The sequence below is a fragment of the Rhipicephalus sanguineus genome, chromosome 4 (genome assembly GCF_013339695.2).
Source record: "Rhipicephalus sanguineus isolate Rsan-2018 chromosome 4, BIME_Rsan_1.4, whole genome shotgun sequence".
Taxonomy (NCBI): domain Eukaryota; kingdom Metazoa; phylum Arthropoda; class Arachnida; order Ixodida; family Ixodidae; genus Rhipicephalus; species Rhipicephalus sanguineus.
Window position 1 is genome coordinate 157,315,427 of NC_051179.1, and position 16,870 is coordinate 157,332,296.

The 16,870-nt window shown below is 46.6% G+C and overlaps 1 protein-coding gene across 1 annotated transcript in view; it reads right to left on the minus strand.

The window, feature by feature from the left end:
• The window catches only part of LOC119391780 (fibrinogen gamma-B chain-like), a 101,352-nt gene extending 87,784 nt beyond the window's left edge, over window positions 1-13,568 (minus strand). Inside the window, 1 exon segment of the mRNA XM_049415399.1 lies at window positions 13,450-13,568. The gene's annotated coding sequence lies outside the window, so the exon portion shown is untranslated.
• Between the last annotated feature and the right edge of the window lie 3,302 nt (window positions 13,569-16,870).

Consider the following 16,870-nt stretch of genomic DNA (forward strand, 5'->3'; position numbering starts at 1 on the left):
CCTGCTGGGGCGGCGTCTTGACGTGGGCGAGGAGCATAGCTCACTGCAAGCACCAGCATAGCTGACTGCAAGCACCAGCATAGCTCACTGCAAGCAGTGAGCTATGCTGCTGCGTCGGGCTGCAGCAGCATAGCTCACTGCTTGCAGCTGCGGCTGCGCTGACACGGGGGTGCACAGAGACTGCTGGATTTCCTCTCGGACGATGTCAGCGATTGTGGCAACTTCAGGCTGCGGTAAGGGTAACACCTTGCTCAGTTCTTCCCGCACGATCGCTCGGATCGTTTCACGCAGGTCGTCGGAGCCGACAGCATGAACAGCTGGGCTGTCTTGAATCGATAGGTGATTATACTGGCGGTTGCGCATTTCCAGCGTCTTCTCAATCGTCGTCGCCTCTGAGACGAATTCTTCGACGGTCGAGGGTGGCTTTCGCATAAGCCCATCGAAGAGCTCTTGCTTTACCCCTCGCATGAGAAACCTGACTTTCTTGTCCTCAGGCATGGCTGGGTCAGCGTGGCGGAACAGTCTGGCCATTTCCTCTCCAAAGATGGCAACGCTTTCATTTGGAAGTTGGACCCGTGTCTCTAGCAAGGCTGTCGCCCTTTCTTTTCTGACGACGCTTGCAAACGTCTCCAGGAAAGAGCTGCGAAAGGCGTCCCAAATTCGAGGAGTGGACTCCCGATTCTCGGATCCTTGCTGCGTCTTCAAGGTAAAAGTAAACGTGGCGCAGCTTGTCCTCCGAGTCCCAGTTGTTGAATGTTGAGACTCTTTCGAAAGTCTCGAGCCAGGTTTCCGGGTCTTCGAATGACGACCCGCGGAAGGTTGACGGCTCCTTGGGCTGCCGGAGTAGGATCGGCGCAGGCTGCACGGGGTCGGTCATCGTCGCTGCGGTCGGTGTTGGGACCTGGGGCTGCCTGGCTTGTTCGGGAAGGAGCCCGTGCTCTGGCTGCAGTCCCTTCTGCCTGCGGCTTATTCGACAATTCGGGTTTTCTTTGCCGTCGTCCTCCTTGCGGCTTGGGCTTGGGTCAGCGCTTCGCGGGGGTGTCCGGATCATGGAAGAAGCAGCACCTCCACCAGATGTCACGTGGTCGTGACGTCAACGAAGGCAGCAGTCAGCACGTCAGAGATGAAACTCTTTATTAAAGACGATAGTCTTTCTTGGGGAACTTAAACGCAGAAATTTTGGTCTGTCTTTCTCTCTGTCCTTCTGTCTGTCTTTCTGTTTGTCGGCACGTCCCTCGATTCAGCCACTCGGCCAAAGTTGAACCACTTGCCCAAGGGCCAGCCATCGTGAACGGCTGACTAGGTTCATACTTGTGTACATTGTTGATCAAAAAGCAAGCATTACGCATATCTGAGGCGCAACATCACTAGGAAAGTATTAGGCGGTGTGTTCCTTTAACAGAAAATACATAGATACGCAATTTTAAAGACCTTGATGGTATGCGTTTAACGTTGAGACAGTAACGCGTTTATTAAAAGGTTGCCACAGCTGAAGTGATCAGCGGTCCAAGCCGAGCAAGCGCGAGCGCCAACAACAACCGTCTTCGTCTTCTTCTTTCGCAGGCGTTCTTGTCTGCGCCCTACCATGTTACAAATCACTCCCCCGCGGAAAAGGAGCCATCCTGGCGACCTAAGGAACAGGTACAGCTGGTGGGTCATAATGCGGCTTCAGTCGATCGACGTGAACAGTCTCGCGGCCGCGACGACGGCGGTCCGTAGATGATTGAACAGGCACAATTATATAGTTAACTGGGTATGCTTGACGTAGGACGCGGTAGGGGCCTTCGTACTTAGGCAGTAGCTTTGTGGAAAGGCCAGGAGCGGAGGAGGGAACGCGAAGCCACACCAACGTTCCAGGCGAATACGACTGAGGAGGCAGGTTTTCGTCGTAACGGTCCTTCTGGCCCTACTCGCCCTACAATGTTACAACCCTAGTTTCTTAAGGTGCGCTGAAAATGCGACTGCGCTTAAACTTGTCTTCCTCCGTGCCCTCTGCACAAGCTCATGTTGTGTTTCGGTTTCGGTTCAGTATTGCATTGTACGAATGACAGGGGGCGCCGCTCTGGCATTCCTGTTTTACCCAGGCGACGTGGAAGTAAGAGAGTTTATGGAGAGTACTCGCTGAGTGCGGACGTTTCTTCTCCTTCGGCGCATCGCGCCAAACAGCGTGTTCGGGCTGGCCGGTGTCCCCACCGGTCGCGTTGGTCACCGCCGGTCTTCGCCTGCCGCTGCGCCGGGACTACCAGCCAGCGACACAGCACTCGTGTTTCCCGACGCATTGCCAGATGGCGTCCATAACTCACGCATCGCCTCTTCTATCGTCTTTAGACGACATTTGCAGCGAAGCACGCAGATACGCGGCCAATTTTTTGACCGAACTTGTGGCCGGAAAAATGAAAGTCCAACTACAGCTATACACTGATAGCGGCGAATAGAGCGTCGACCGTCGATCAACTGACAAGCGGTCAAGCGCGTCGGCTTTTATACAGGCGCTATCGAACTTTCCAGCAATATCGCTGGTGGCGGCGTCATCTCTCGACAAAGCTGAAACATTCGCGTGCGGGGCGCAATCTTAACAAAACGATCTACTACAATCGCGAAGCTTCTCGAACACTGCTTCGCGGACAGCGTCTAGCGTTGATAACCGTCCATGCCGGTAAAACCCGAATACATCAAAACAAAACAAGAAGTGGGCGTGGCAATATAAACGAACAGTGCTACAGTTGACGTATACACATGATAACGGTTGTGTTGGTGGGTTCGACGTTTCTTGGCCTTATCAGTTCACGTCGCGAAATACAATAATAAGAAAACATTGGTTTCAGCGCCGCCCAAGGTGGCGGCGCCCACATGTCTTACGTAAGACTGTCTATACGTGACTCGCGCCAGTCGTGCCTCGGCGCTGACGGCTGCTTTTGTAAGTCTTACGCTCGGCTCATCACAAATCGAATTCTACGCATATGTGGGCGCGTGCACTCTTTTCTTGTTTTCCATGTACTGTGTTCGTTACGGATGTGCGCGAAGCTAACCACACCGTATCAAGATACGAATATTAAAATTGTATTCCCGTGTGAGAGCAATCCACTTTCATACTGCATGTAATAGCAGGAAGTGATCTGTGGTTAACCCTACTTATATTACACGGTTTGATGTTAATAGTCTACAAGTTGTACAAACAATTATTAAAAGGCGGCAGTTGCGGCACTGCGGAAGTAATCGCGGTAATAGTCTTTCCTTTTTGAATACTCTGGGCATGCAATATACATTAAGAATAAGCCTCCTTTGAAATACTGTATTTCTTCGTAGAGAGTTATGTTCATGAAATCATAACTTCATGGTTATTTCGCGACACTTGGTTGCATACAAATCACGTGTTTAATTCCGTGCTCGACGTTAGTTTACATGTTTTTTGCGAGACTGTGCATTCATCAAAAATTCGGCAGATCCCACGAACCGTGGGAGTCGATGTTATTCGAAGCATGCGGCGGGTAGGTGACTGTGGCGTAACTTTCACACTGAGCGACACGTTACGAAATGACGCTAAAGATTTGTATAAATTTTATACGCACGCATATATATGCTGAAGAGCCGCACATGTGTTATATAACCAGCTGTTTACGGTTGGGTAACGCTGCCAATGGCAACGGGGCTATTACCAACACCAGAAGCGGTAAGCTGATATGTAGTGCTTGTACGTGTCCCGAGAACGCACGCACGTTTCACGAACCCGTCTGCATGTGTGCAAGAAGTTATTGACAGTTCTTGAACAAGGGCGTCATCACCGTGATCAGTGAGCACCAGCAGCTGGTCATGACTCGTTATAGGATCCGGTCGTGATCGTGGTGACGAGGGGTCCATGTGTAGGGAAGTATGTGGTATAGTAGAGCTGTTGGAATTCGTGGATGCCTCGGTCATTTCGACGACAAATTTTCTGTCGACAGAGCCGGCGACATGTCGGAGCCTGAAGCCACCCTTCGCGTTGGTGAGGTATAGGCCGTCGAGGCCGGTAGGCCTGTATAGTGCTACATAGACCAACATCAGTGGATGGTGCTTGTTGTATTCGTAGACTACCTGTCTACGTAGCCTAGTCTACAAAACGGCTGTCAATCAATCTGGCATCATCCTCGGTAAGCCTGAGGCCATCGCCCAGCCTCGTAAGAAATGAAGAGGACACTACGTCGTTCTGGTGGACGAAGTGCACTTTACGGCGCGGTGATGTGGATATCATATGTAACTTTCATTATTGTATTCCTCCGGGGTCGAACAATGCTTCAATATAGCTTGCTGAATCGTAGGAATACAAATGTAATGTTTATTAGACTGCTATAAAAGCGTAGCCGACGCTGGAACTAAGGACGTTAATCTGATATGACGCCTGTATCGTGGGAGTACACGTCGTAGGAGTATCATGTAGTGTTTAATGCTTTCTTGTAACAGTAGATAGCCAGCACCACAACCACAATTGACGTTGCACGGATATTACGCCTGCGTAGGCTGTTCTTCCAAACCAGTTTATAGACCTGGCGTGGCTCAGTGGTAGAATACCTGATTGCCACGCAGAATGCTTGGGTACGATTCCTGCTGGGATCCTAATTTTCATTCTTTCCGTTCGTTGAGTCAACGCTGCCGATGTTGGTTCTCCTTAACGCTCTAGCATTTAAGTTACCAATGTCTGTTCTTGCCGTTCCTGGGTAGATATAAACTGTCAACCACCTGTGGCGCATACCCGTACACCGCGGCCCGTGGTAAACGGGTATGTGCCACATGTGTCTAGTGGAAATGGTTTGACGAGGTACGCGACATGATTTTAACGTTATTCATGTCATACCCTGGCAGTCATATTCGTCAAATCCTTTTACCCTCCCATGCAAATTTTGGTCTACACCAAGTTAAGGAGGCGATTATAAGAGCACCCAGACGTAGGCGGCTAGATAGATAGATAGATAGATAGATAGATAGATAGATAGATAGATAGATAGATAGATAGATAGATAGATAGATAGATAGATAGAAAGATAGATAGATAGATAGAAACGTCAAAGTGCCAGAGGTTCGCTAAGAAATGCTTCGCATTTAATTTGAGTGTGCTGCAAAATAGGCATAAATTTTTCTACTGATATTTCGATGTACTCGCGGGAAAGGTTTATGAAATTATCTTTCTTTGTCTCTAATAATGTTTGCATATTATGAAGTACAACACTTATGATAAACACGTCCTCATAATTATTTCGTTGTCGCTGCAAAATCTTCCATATTTTTAAAGTCTATGCTTCCTTCCCTTCTGTGAGTTTTTCAGTTTTCTTTCATTTATTTTTTTTTTTGCACATCATTAGAGGCACTATTAGCGACAATGAAAGCAATGAGCGGAACAGAGCTCACAGTTGAACATGGTCAAGTGGAGTTCCTTAATTATTCTTAGAAATTTATTTTTATGTGAAAAGAGGAAAAAAGCGCAATACTGGGTAGACATCAGATAACTTGTACGAATTAGTGGCTTTTATGAGGTCAATAAAACTGATGTGACTTGCTGTCGCAGTACCATGACTTCATGGCATGTTTGGCTGATTTGTAACCGTAGTTTGCTATCAGTACCGTTTCGCGCTCATGGAAATATATTCAGCAGCTTTCTTTCTGCACTAACTGTATGATATGTAGTGTTCCTACTTAAAATAACGGAACAGCATTAGGGTGATTCCACGAGAGATCGAACATGCCTGTCCGGTCGCAATTTTTGTTTTGCCTGGGTTTTTTATATGTTATGTGGGCACATTCAAAGTGCACGGAGCTGAAAATTTTATTTCCAAGAAACGCTCCCAGCGCGCCAAAAAAATATTTGAATGTGGCGGCGCGTGCCTCCTGTTTTTGCTCACTGCAATGTTTACGGATTTCACAGCCGAATTTAGCGCGAACTATAAATGATGTGTCAAAAATTTCTTTTGCTGGTTTTAATACGCATTACTGTGAATTACATCCATGCTTTTTTTATGCCATCCTCAAAAAGAAGAAAATGTGAAAAAATGGCAAACACGGCCGAAATCAAAAAAGGGTCCTAAGTTTGAGGCGTCTTGGCGCCTTTACTATTTCAAACAGAAACTTGAAAACAGTGTCAACTATAGAACAGAGCCTTTGCAACATTTATACGGAAGATCATTTTCCTACGGGCAGCGCAAAAAAAGAAAAAAATAGTTAAAGAAGCGAGTTTTTTCAAAAAAGTACATTTTCAAAAAATAAAATAAAAAAAACTCCGGTCTCAATTTTGACGGCAATTTTTTATCGAAGAACGCTTATGTCAATGAACACACGGTTTTAATATCATATGTCCTCATTTGCTTTGTTTACGAGATATAACTGGCCAAAATGACCCTTGCTGTGAGTGCTCACTTCAGTGCGACTGATGGTTGTTAATAGCTTGCATTGTGCGTAAATCGCAGTTTTAATTATTCTGCTGCAGCAAAACCTTGCTCTGGTGGCTTCTCGTCAAGAAAAATGTGTTCTCAGATTTTATTTGGTTCTACCGTGTGCGAAAGTGGGCTGCTGCCGCCCTCTAAAGGGTGATTCCACAAGAGATCGAACATGCCTGCCCGGTCGATATTTTTGTTTTGCCTGGGTTTTTTATATGTTATGTGGGCACATTCAAAGTGCACGGAACCAAAAATTTTATTTCCAAGAAATGCTCCCAGCGTGCCAAAAATGTATTTGAAGGTGGCGGCGCAGACCTCCTGTTTTTGTTCACTGCAATCTTTTGGGATTTCACGGCCAAATTTAACGCGAACTATAAACGATGTGTCGAGAATTTTTTGTTGGTTTTAATACACATTACTGTGAATTACATCAATGCTTTTTTCCAAGCATTTCAAGGAGCCTTTGCAACATTTATGCGGAAGACCGTTTTCCTACAGGCAGCGCAAAATAAGAAAGAAATAGTTAAAGAAGCGAGTTCTTTTCAAAAAAGTACATTTTCAAAAAATAAAAAAAGTCAGGCCTCAATTTTGACGACATCTTTTTGTCGAACAGCGCTTATGTCAGTGAAAACACCGTGTTAATATGTATGTCCTCATTTGCTTTGTTCACGAGATTTAACGGGCCAAAATTACCCTTGCTGTGTGTGCTCACTTCAGTGCGATTGATAGTTGTCATCAGCTTGCATTGCACTTAAATCTAGTTTTAATTATTTTCCTGCAGTAAAACCTTGCTCTGGTGTCTTGTCGTCAAGAAAAATGCATTCTCAAACTTTAATTGTGTCTAGCGTGTGTGGGGGTGGGCTGCTGCCGCTCTCTAAAGGCCGAACACGTACGCAGTTTGCAGCTTACAACCTCAACTTACCCCGCCAGTATTCGCTAATCAGAAGCACGCGAGACACCGCGAACACATGGTTTAGGTCACTTTGTCAAAACTCTCCTTGCACACAGAATAAAGCATCTGTATGCAGCGAAGGCCAATTTAATCTGTAACTAAATGCCACAATCAGCAGGCGCGCTGTTATGCAGTTGTTTTCTCACTGCCTGCTTGCTTCCCTTCCATTACATGCATTGTACGCTCTAACCATCTTCCCCATTCGACGCACACTGTGCCTAAACAACATTGGTAAAAACGTTAGCTGAATGATTTCCGAGCCGTTTATTTCACTTCCCGCTATCACATGTTTTCGGCGTCGCAGATAACGTCTTCCTGTATCATCTCGACCTTTACCTCAGCGTTTCAGCAGCCAGAAAACGTCCGGTGCGGCATGATTAAGCCATGAATGGCCGGAGCTGCCCAATTTATGATGTTTTGTTGCCACTTTACTAAAGTGCTTTCCCACGTCGAGGACAGCAGAGGTCATTGGTGGCACCAGACGGACATTACCCTTAGTTTTGACAATGAGTGCGGCCTACAAATTAAATATTACAGCCCAAAGCGCTTAGACACCCTTAGTCATAAAATGTTAAACCGTAAGCAGTTCTGGAAAGGCATTCATGACAGCTGCGCAGATGTGAGATAATTTGTGCGGCGCCGTTCAGTATAAACGCTTCGGCTTGCTCTAGGTCTAGCTGTTCACTACACGCGATGCGCGCGGCCCATGGCTATGTCCGATTGTTCTGTGCCGATTATTTACGCGTTCACAAAAAGAAGATTGCTGAGGAAAACGTTTTCGTTTCGCAAATTTTTTTTCTTTGCTCTTTTTGTTGTTCGCTACCCCAAGAGCCTACTGTCATAGGCTGAGCATCTTCGCGACACCTGCGAGGTCTGCTTGCATTGCTTTAGGCTCCTCAAGAAAAACCTGTCTACATCTAACCGCGATGAGGTAGACCAGGCATTCCTCCAGGAAGAAGAAGCGGTTGATATTTTGAACAGGCGCGCCCATCTTTCCTCTGATGATTGTAGGCGAGGTTGTAGGCTGCAAACTGTTTACACGTGAGCCATTTAGAGGGCGGCAGCAGCCCACTTTCGCACACGGTAGAACCAAATAAAATCTGAGAACACATTTTTCTTGACGAGAAGCCACCAGAGCAAGGTTTTGCTGCAGCAGAATAATTAAAACTGCGATTTACGCACAATGGAAGCTATTAACAACCATCAGTCGCACTGAAGTGAGCACTCACAGCAAGGATCATTTTGACCAGTTATATCTCGTAAACAAAGCAAATGAGGACATATGATATTAAAACCGTGTGTTCATTGACATAAGCGCTCTTCGATAAAAAATTGCCGTCAAAATTGAGACCGGAGTTTTTTTTATTTTATTTTTTGAAAATGTACTTTTTTGAAAAAACTCGCTTCTTTAACTATTTTTTTCTTTTTTTGCGCTGCCCGTAGGAAAATGATCTTCCGTATAAATGTTGCAAAGGCTCTTTTCTATAGTTGACACTGTTTTCAAGTTTCTGTTTGAAATAGTAAAGGCGCCAAGGCGCCTCAAACTTAGGACCCTTTTTTGATTTCGGCCGCGTTTGCCATTTTTTTACATTTTCTTCTTTTTGAGGACGGCATAAAAAAAGCATGGATGTAATTCACAGTAATGCGTATTAAAACCAGCAAAAGAAATTTTTGACACATCATTTATCGTTCGCGCTAAATTCGGCCGTGAAATCCGAAAACATTGCAGTGAGCGAAAACAGGAGGCACGCGCCGCCACATTCAAATATTTTTTTGGCGCGCTGGGAGCGTTTCTTGGAAATAAAACTTTCAGTTCCGTGCACTTTGAATGTGCCCACATAACATATAAAAAACCCAGGCAAAACAAAAATTGCGACCGGACAGGCATGTTCGATCTCTCGTGGAATCACCCATTAAAGCTTCAATATGGAACTGGCGTCCATCTTAATCCGCTTTATTTTCAACTTCATCCTCCTTTTCTTTCCTGCCCCGGCTCTCGTGCTTCTTCATCTTCTGTCCAAAGGCTCATACCGCTTCACCCTTCCCGCTTTCTTTTAATTACCCCTCCTGGGGTAATACTTGAAGACATTCCCAATTGAAGCACATTCAACTGATCCTCGTTCACCAGTGTACCAAACAGTCTTCAAAATTCCGTTCTGGGTGGCTGTCTTGGTCACAGAGTAAGGCCCGTAAAATTTGGCACTGGAATCTCTTATTCCTTTTCTCACTAGTACGAGGTCGGTGACTTGAATGTCTGGCATGTCTGCTCGATGCCTCTTGTCGAAATTCTTTTTCATTCGTTTTCGGTACCTCTCCTCCTGTGATTTTTGTTGCCTCTCCTCGACAGCCTTGAGGTTTTCCAAGAGTCCCAACTCACGGTCTGCCTGCAGAATAGGGGTTTCTCCTGTAGAAGCGTACTGTGGACTGCACCCCAAGACACTTGTGTAGGATCGGTTATAATGTTTTACGGCTGCTTCTAAAGAACATTTCCATCCACCAGGAAAACTATCGTACATCTTGATGTACTGTTTCACGTCCCGTATGGCACGTTCTGCAAGCCCATTCGCCGCAGGATGGTATGGCGCACAGAACTTGATCGATACATTGTGATCTCGAGCCCATCTTGCTAGCTTTTTACTCTTGAACGCGGGGCCGTTATCGCATACGATTGTCCGCGTAGTTCTAAACATGTCTCTTTCGAGAAGGGTTATGACGCTATTTGCATCTTCTTTTCCTGCTCGTGCCGCGACCATCCTGGTGCATTCATCTATGGCCAGCAGAAAAGCTTGCGTTTTTAAAGACGATAGTCTTTCTTGGGGAACTTAAACGCAGAAATTTTGGTCTGTCTTTCTGTCTGTCCTTCTGTCTGTCTTTCTGTTTGTCGGCACGTCCCTCGATTCAGCCACTCGGCCAAAGTTGAACCACTTGCCCAAGGGCCAGCCATCGTGAACGGCTGACTAGGTTCATACTTGTGTACATTGTTGATCAAAAAGCAAGCATTACGCATATCTGAGGCGCAACATCACTAGGTAAGTATTAGGCGGTGTGTTCCTTTAACAGAAAATACATAGATACGCAATTTTAAAGACCTTGATGGTATGCGTTTAACGTTGAGACAGTAACGCGTTTATTAAAAGATTGCCACAGCTGAAGTGATCAGCGGTCCAAGCCGAGCAAGCGCGAGCGCCAACAACAACCGTCTTCGTCTTCTTCTTTCGCAGGCATTCTTGTCTGCGCCCTACCATGTTACAAATCACTGCCCCGCGGAAAAGGAGCCATCCTGGCGACCTAAGGAACAGGTACAGCTGGTGGGTCATAATGCGGCTTCAGTCGATCGACGTGAACAGTCTCGCGGCCGCGATGACGGCGGTCCGTAGATGATTGAACAGGCTCAATTATACAGTTAACTGGGGATGCTTGACGTAGGACGCGGTAGGGGCCTTCGTACTTAGGCAGTAGCTTTGTGGAAAGGCCAGGAGCGGAGGAGGGAACGCGAAGCCACACCAACGTTCCAGGCGAATACGACTGAGGAGGCAGGTTTTCGTCGTGACGGTCCTTCTGGCCCTACTCGCCCTACAATGTTACAACCCTAGTTTCTTAAGGTGCGCTGAAAATGCGACTGCGCTTAAACTTGTCTTCATCCGTGCCCTCTGCACAAGCTCATGTTGTGTTTCGGTTTCGGTTCAGTATTGCATTGTACGAATGACAGGGGGCGCCGCTCTGGCATTCCTGTTTTACCCAGGCGACGTGGAAGTAAGAGAGTTTATGGAGAGTACTCGCTGAGTGCGGACGTTTCTTCTCCTTCGGCGCATCGCGCCAAACAGCGTGTTCGGGCTGGCCGGTGTCCCCACCGGTCGCGTTGGTCACCGCCGGTCTTCGCCTGCCGCTGCGCCGGGAATACCAGCCCGCGACACAGCACTCGTGTTTCTCGACGTATTGCCAGATGGCGTCCATATCTCACGCAGCGCCTCTTCTATCGTCTTTAGACGACATTTGCAGCGAAGCACGCAGTACGCGGCCAATTTTTTCTGACCCCTTCCCGTTTCTTCTTAAGTTCGGCGAAATACAGGTGAACTACTTGAAAAGGCCCGTTCGAGTGGCAAGGTAGTATCATGGTGTCCGTAGGCTGTTTATACTTGACTTTGTGTACTTGACACACATGGCATGAACGAACGTACTGACTGACGTCTTTCTTCATGTGAGGCCACGTAAACCTCTTGACCAACTTGTTGTAGGCACGCCAAAATCCGTCGTGTCCTCCAGATTCTGGGCTATCGTGGTACAAGTAAAGCACTTTGGAAACAAGAGTTGGTGGGACTTGATACCGACCTTCAGTAAAAACCAGTTGTTCTGAGCCTTCCCACAGCTTCACTTCATTGATTTCTTCAGATTGTTTTGTGTTGTTTTGTACCATCAATCTTGATAGAGCATCTGCATCGGTTAAAAGCGGTCCTGATCGGTGCGAGATGGTGAAGTCAAATTGCTGCAAGTAATTCACCCATCTGGCGATACGTCCTTTAGTTTGGGTCATATTCAAGAGATGAGTGAGTGCCTGGTGATCGGTGGTGGTCTCGTCAATGAAGAACGTCACCCACATGATGGCTTCGATGGCCGGCTGCGCCAAAATAATGTAGTGTTCCTACTTAAAATAACGGAACAGCATTAAAGCTTCAATATGGAACTGGCGTCCATCTTAATCCGGTTTATTTTCAACTTCATCCTCCTTTTCTTTCCTGCCCCGGCTCTCGTGCTTCTTCATCTTCTGTCCAAAGGCTCATAGCGCTTCATGATATAGTTACTTGTTAAGAAAACCTATAGCAGTTGATTCTCTTTTTCACGATCTGTGCAGTATACTACTCACAGTACAACTGTATTGCTGTACCTTTTCTTCATAGCAGAATCACCTATTCGGGGCACCGTATACGGCTGCTTTCTTTTTTAACAGAGCTCGACGATAGTCCTAGGTGTAAGTAAGTCAAACGTAACCTTCGTGGGACCTGTGTCTGAATTACACACGGACACGCAAAAAACGCGCGCTTCGCCGGAGAAGGCTTACGTACTTAAGCGGCCGCCGTTTCTCACGCATATAATAATAACAGCGGTTAAACAAGGGACGTGTTCAAAAGAAAGCAATACAGGCGCTGAATCGCAACAAAGTTTAATCACACGCAATCGAAAAACTATATACAGTGGCACAAAATAAACAGAACAAAGAGAAGAATGCGTTGCGCACAACTTGTGGTTACTTTACTCCCATCGTCCCAATGTGCTCTGAAGAAATGCTCATTCCTGTTCGGAGAACAAAACACGCCGCCGCTTATCATCATGAGTCCGTACGAACCTGCCGAACTGTGTACCTTCTATGAGGCGATGTCCCCTTAAAGCTGTCGAATGTCTGGCGCGTGCGCTAGTGTGTAACGCAGTGTAACGTGTACCACCGAGGTAGATGTCGAAGCCCAACAAAGCATTTTATTATGTATATGATGCGCTAGATTTCGTTAAATATTATCGCAAATCTGTTTACGATTGCGCACTGGCTCTCTAACTATTTTCAGGCTGGTTTGTTTATGGTAATATGTGTCTGAACGCAACTAAACACGGGATCGCGCGCTGCTTTGCGAGGTAATGGGTGTCTGTCATGAATGCATACCCTCTGAACTTATGTGCATTGGCTTTCCAGCCAGACTTTGCCCACAATGTGCGTCGCTGCGCTAATCGATTCCATTACACTCATTCGTGATAATCTTGCCACGTGAAAGTGAAGACGCCCTATTACTGCGATCGGTCGACTGTGAGAGGGATGCCAGGACGTTAAACAAATCATGGCCTTGAACAGTGGGGTTATTTTATATTTTATGCACAGTGTCTTTAGGTCAGCTACCATGCAAAAGTTTTCTTCAGACTTCTGAAAGCCGTATCATTGAGAATGTGTGCTATGTATTTTGATCGCTCCGTTTTTTTTTTCAAGCACCCCTAACCTGTGAAACCACCTCAGGGAATACCACTGATCTTGCACCGCAAATCACATCCACCAATACCATACGTAAACCAACGAAACACACACGAGGTGGCAACTAAAAAATAAAATGTTCTTACGTTACGAAGAATGCCAGCCTTCCGTCACTGAACCTGCTTAGTTGGTGTAAGAAGCGCTCTCGTCAAAGTGACCTGGCGGATTCTTCAATCTAAAATACACGAATATATTTAGCATAACAAGGACACTTGGACACAATGCGCGAGCGCTTACTGCAGGCAGCGGTTGTGCACGTCACCGACATTTCTCTAGATGGCTTTCTTTTGTCTTCGTATTGACATCTTTACTCCAAAAAAAACACTAAAAATATTTCATGCTTTTTTATAGACATTGTTTCAATGCCTGTCGTGGCTCCTACGTTTGACAGTGCGTGTTCTTTGTTGTAGTAATGACATGACAACTGTCTCTCAGAGTTTTATTTCAGTGCTGACGTAAGCGAATTGATTTGTCTGAAACGTATATGTTCCTCTTTACGCAAACATGCTTCCTGTTTGCATGAGCATGAGCTGTTTGCCTGTTCCAAATGAACATTAGACATAACAGGTCATTCTGCAACATCAGATTTAAACGCGAATCATTTGTTTGCGGACCAAATGCACTTTCTATCTGTCCGTCTGCCTATCTATTCACCCGCCTATATCTAGGTGCCCTCATTGTCGCCTCCTTAACATAGTATGCCTTAACTTGCGACATGCCTGTCACGTATGTCGTGAAACCCTTTCCCGCAGTAACGTGTGGCACATACCCGCATTCCACTTCGCATGGTATGTTGGTGCGCGCCGCAGGTGATTCAGCTATGTCGGTCCCCGACAGCAAAAAAACACAAAACCTTTATGATACTCTGCATTGATTAAGCAAGAGAAAGGCATGCCGTTTGTTGTAGTTGGCTATTTTAATGTATTGGAAAACTCTGGAATACGTACTGCAACAACCTTTAGACAACAACCACGAGGTGTGGATTCCAAATAAGTTCATTACACCAATGGTTGCCTAAACTTACTTGTGGTGGTGGTGCTTACCTAACGTCGATTTCGGTGGCAGTGTGGTCTATATGCTTAAACACAACGTAATCAACATTACCAATGTGTAAACAATACTTACGTACTCCTATGACTCAACGTTGCTCGTCCGCGCATACGCTTCATCGGACATTGAATTACCATTTACACTCCAGCGTAGTCGACGTGCCTGGTAATCCCACAATGTGCATAATGCTGCAGAGGTGTGCATAATGTGCACAATGCTGCATAATGCATAATGTGCATCATGCTACAGAAATCCACGTCGTAAACCTTGGCTCAAAGCGAAAAAGAAAATCCCGAGTCTCACGCATTTTGGGAATCGATTCCATGTGAAACGGTCAGAGGTACCTGCTTGTGTCGCAGTTTGCGTGAAGCCTTGCGAGGTGGGTCGTCGTCTTTTTTGCTCAATCGAGTAGTTCTGTGCGTATCGTGGGCTTACGAGGCACGTTTGCTACACCGGCGATTTAAGGGTAACTCGACGTAACGCTGGCGCTCACGTTACAGCACAAACGTCACTTTTTCCCAAACGAAGTATCAGCAGCCACCGTGGCTGTATTCCTGCTGGAACGAACAGCGCTAGAGTAAAACTCGTCGATTCATAGGGGTACATGTGTAATTTTTTCTGTACTGCATTACTATCGCCAATTATAAGAAGCGGTTTGTTTTTAGATGCGAAGCATCTTATGGCGGAGTTCAATCCGGTGGTGCTGTGCGGCGTGACCACCCTTACGGCACATGCGCATACCATCTCCACACACCTCCTCTCCACTCTCCCACTCACCCTGCCCTCCCCTCTTCTCCCTCTCCACTCCCCCTCTCCGCTCCCCCCTCTCGCGCGCCTCATTCTCTCCTGCGCAGCGCAGCGATAACCGCCAGCGCATGCGCGTCCCCTCGCCCTCTCTCTCCTCTCCTACGTCCCCTCCCCCTCTCTCTCCTCTCGTCGCGTTCCACAACGCGAGGGCGGTAGCATTCCCGAGGTCGGTAGCATGCCCAACGAACGCCAACGGAACGCGATCGTGCAAGTGCTCCTGCTTTGCATCGCCTCATGGTCCCCTTTAGCGGGAGATGGTGCAATATTTTCTCGTGTTTAATCAATGCAAATGTCTCTTTGCGGCGCCTTACGTTGACATAAACAGCAGGAAGAGACAACGTTTAATAATGAAAAGAAAAAAATATGAGGGGAAAATTTCAAGTGTGGGTTCCCCATTCCAGGACACCAGTGGCCACCGCTGCTCGCCCGGCTTGATCCAGTTAAGAGACCCCGTTGGATCTTCAGGTCATTTCGGGCGAGGACGGCCTCGCAACGTGACGGCCTGCCATCGCGAATATCAGAGGCGACTGCGCCTCCATAGGTTTGTTCCGACATTCCCCTGTGACATGCTGCAGTGTCGGACTCGACTCGTACCACAGACATTGCTTTGGATATACATTGGGGTTTATATGATGAAATCTTTCCAAACGTGGATAGGTGTTAACCTGATTTTGCTTAAGGCTGTGAGCTTCGTCTAAGTGATTTGTGCAGTGGGCATACCGCTGTCTTGTCTTACGTTGATGGTCCAGTATATCGTGAGCAGTGCGAGGTTCGTATTGTTTACCGCCAGTGGACCAACCATGGCGCATAGCCGCAACGCAAGGGTCGTGGGATGCGGGTTACCATGGAAAAGAGCTTCATGATGTATGCGGTAGGCATGTCATGTTACTCATGTCACAACATTTCTTTAATGTCAGTCGTATATTCATGCACTTTTACGCCAATTTTCGTATATACCAAGTTAGGACGCGACCACGACAGCAACCAGACTTAGGCGGCAAGATACAGAGATAGATAGAGAGGATCAAAGCATCTCTAGTTCATAAAGAAATGTTTTGCATTTAAAATTCGCGAAAAGCATCTACGCGCTGACTACTTCCCATGAAATGCATTCCCACAATGTTCTGATGATGCTTGAAATGCGAACCGTTTTTTAGCGAACCGAAGGCAATTGTACCGTTTCTATCTATCTATCTATCTATCTATCTATCTATCTATCTATCTATCTATCTATCTATCTATCTATCTATCTATCTATCTATCTATCTATCTATCTATCTATGGCCTACGTTTTGGCGCTCTAGTGGCCGTCTCCTTAACTTGGTAGATACCAAAATTGGCAAAGGAGGGCATGAGCGTATGGCGAACACGACCTGCTGATGATCGAATGCAAAACGTGACTTCCACTCGCCAACGTCATCAAACTCTTTGCACCAGTCATGTGTGGCACATACACGCATACCGGGGCGCGTACTATGCACGTATGCGCCATATTAACACATATTGCCAAGACTTTAGAGATATTAACGCGATAGCGTGAGGGGACCCATGTCAAAATGTGGTGCCAGTGTCGACGGCGTTCTCAATGGGCGAAAAATACAGATGGAGGCAAAGAAAAATTACGGCTTGAGGCGCAATCGAAGCCAGATA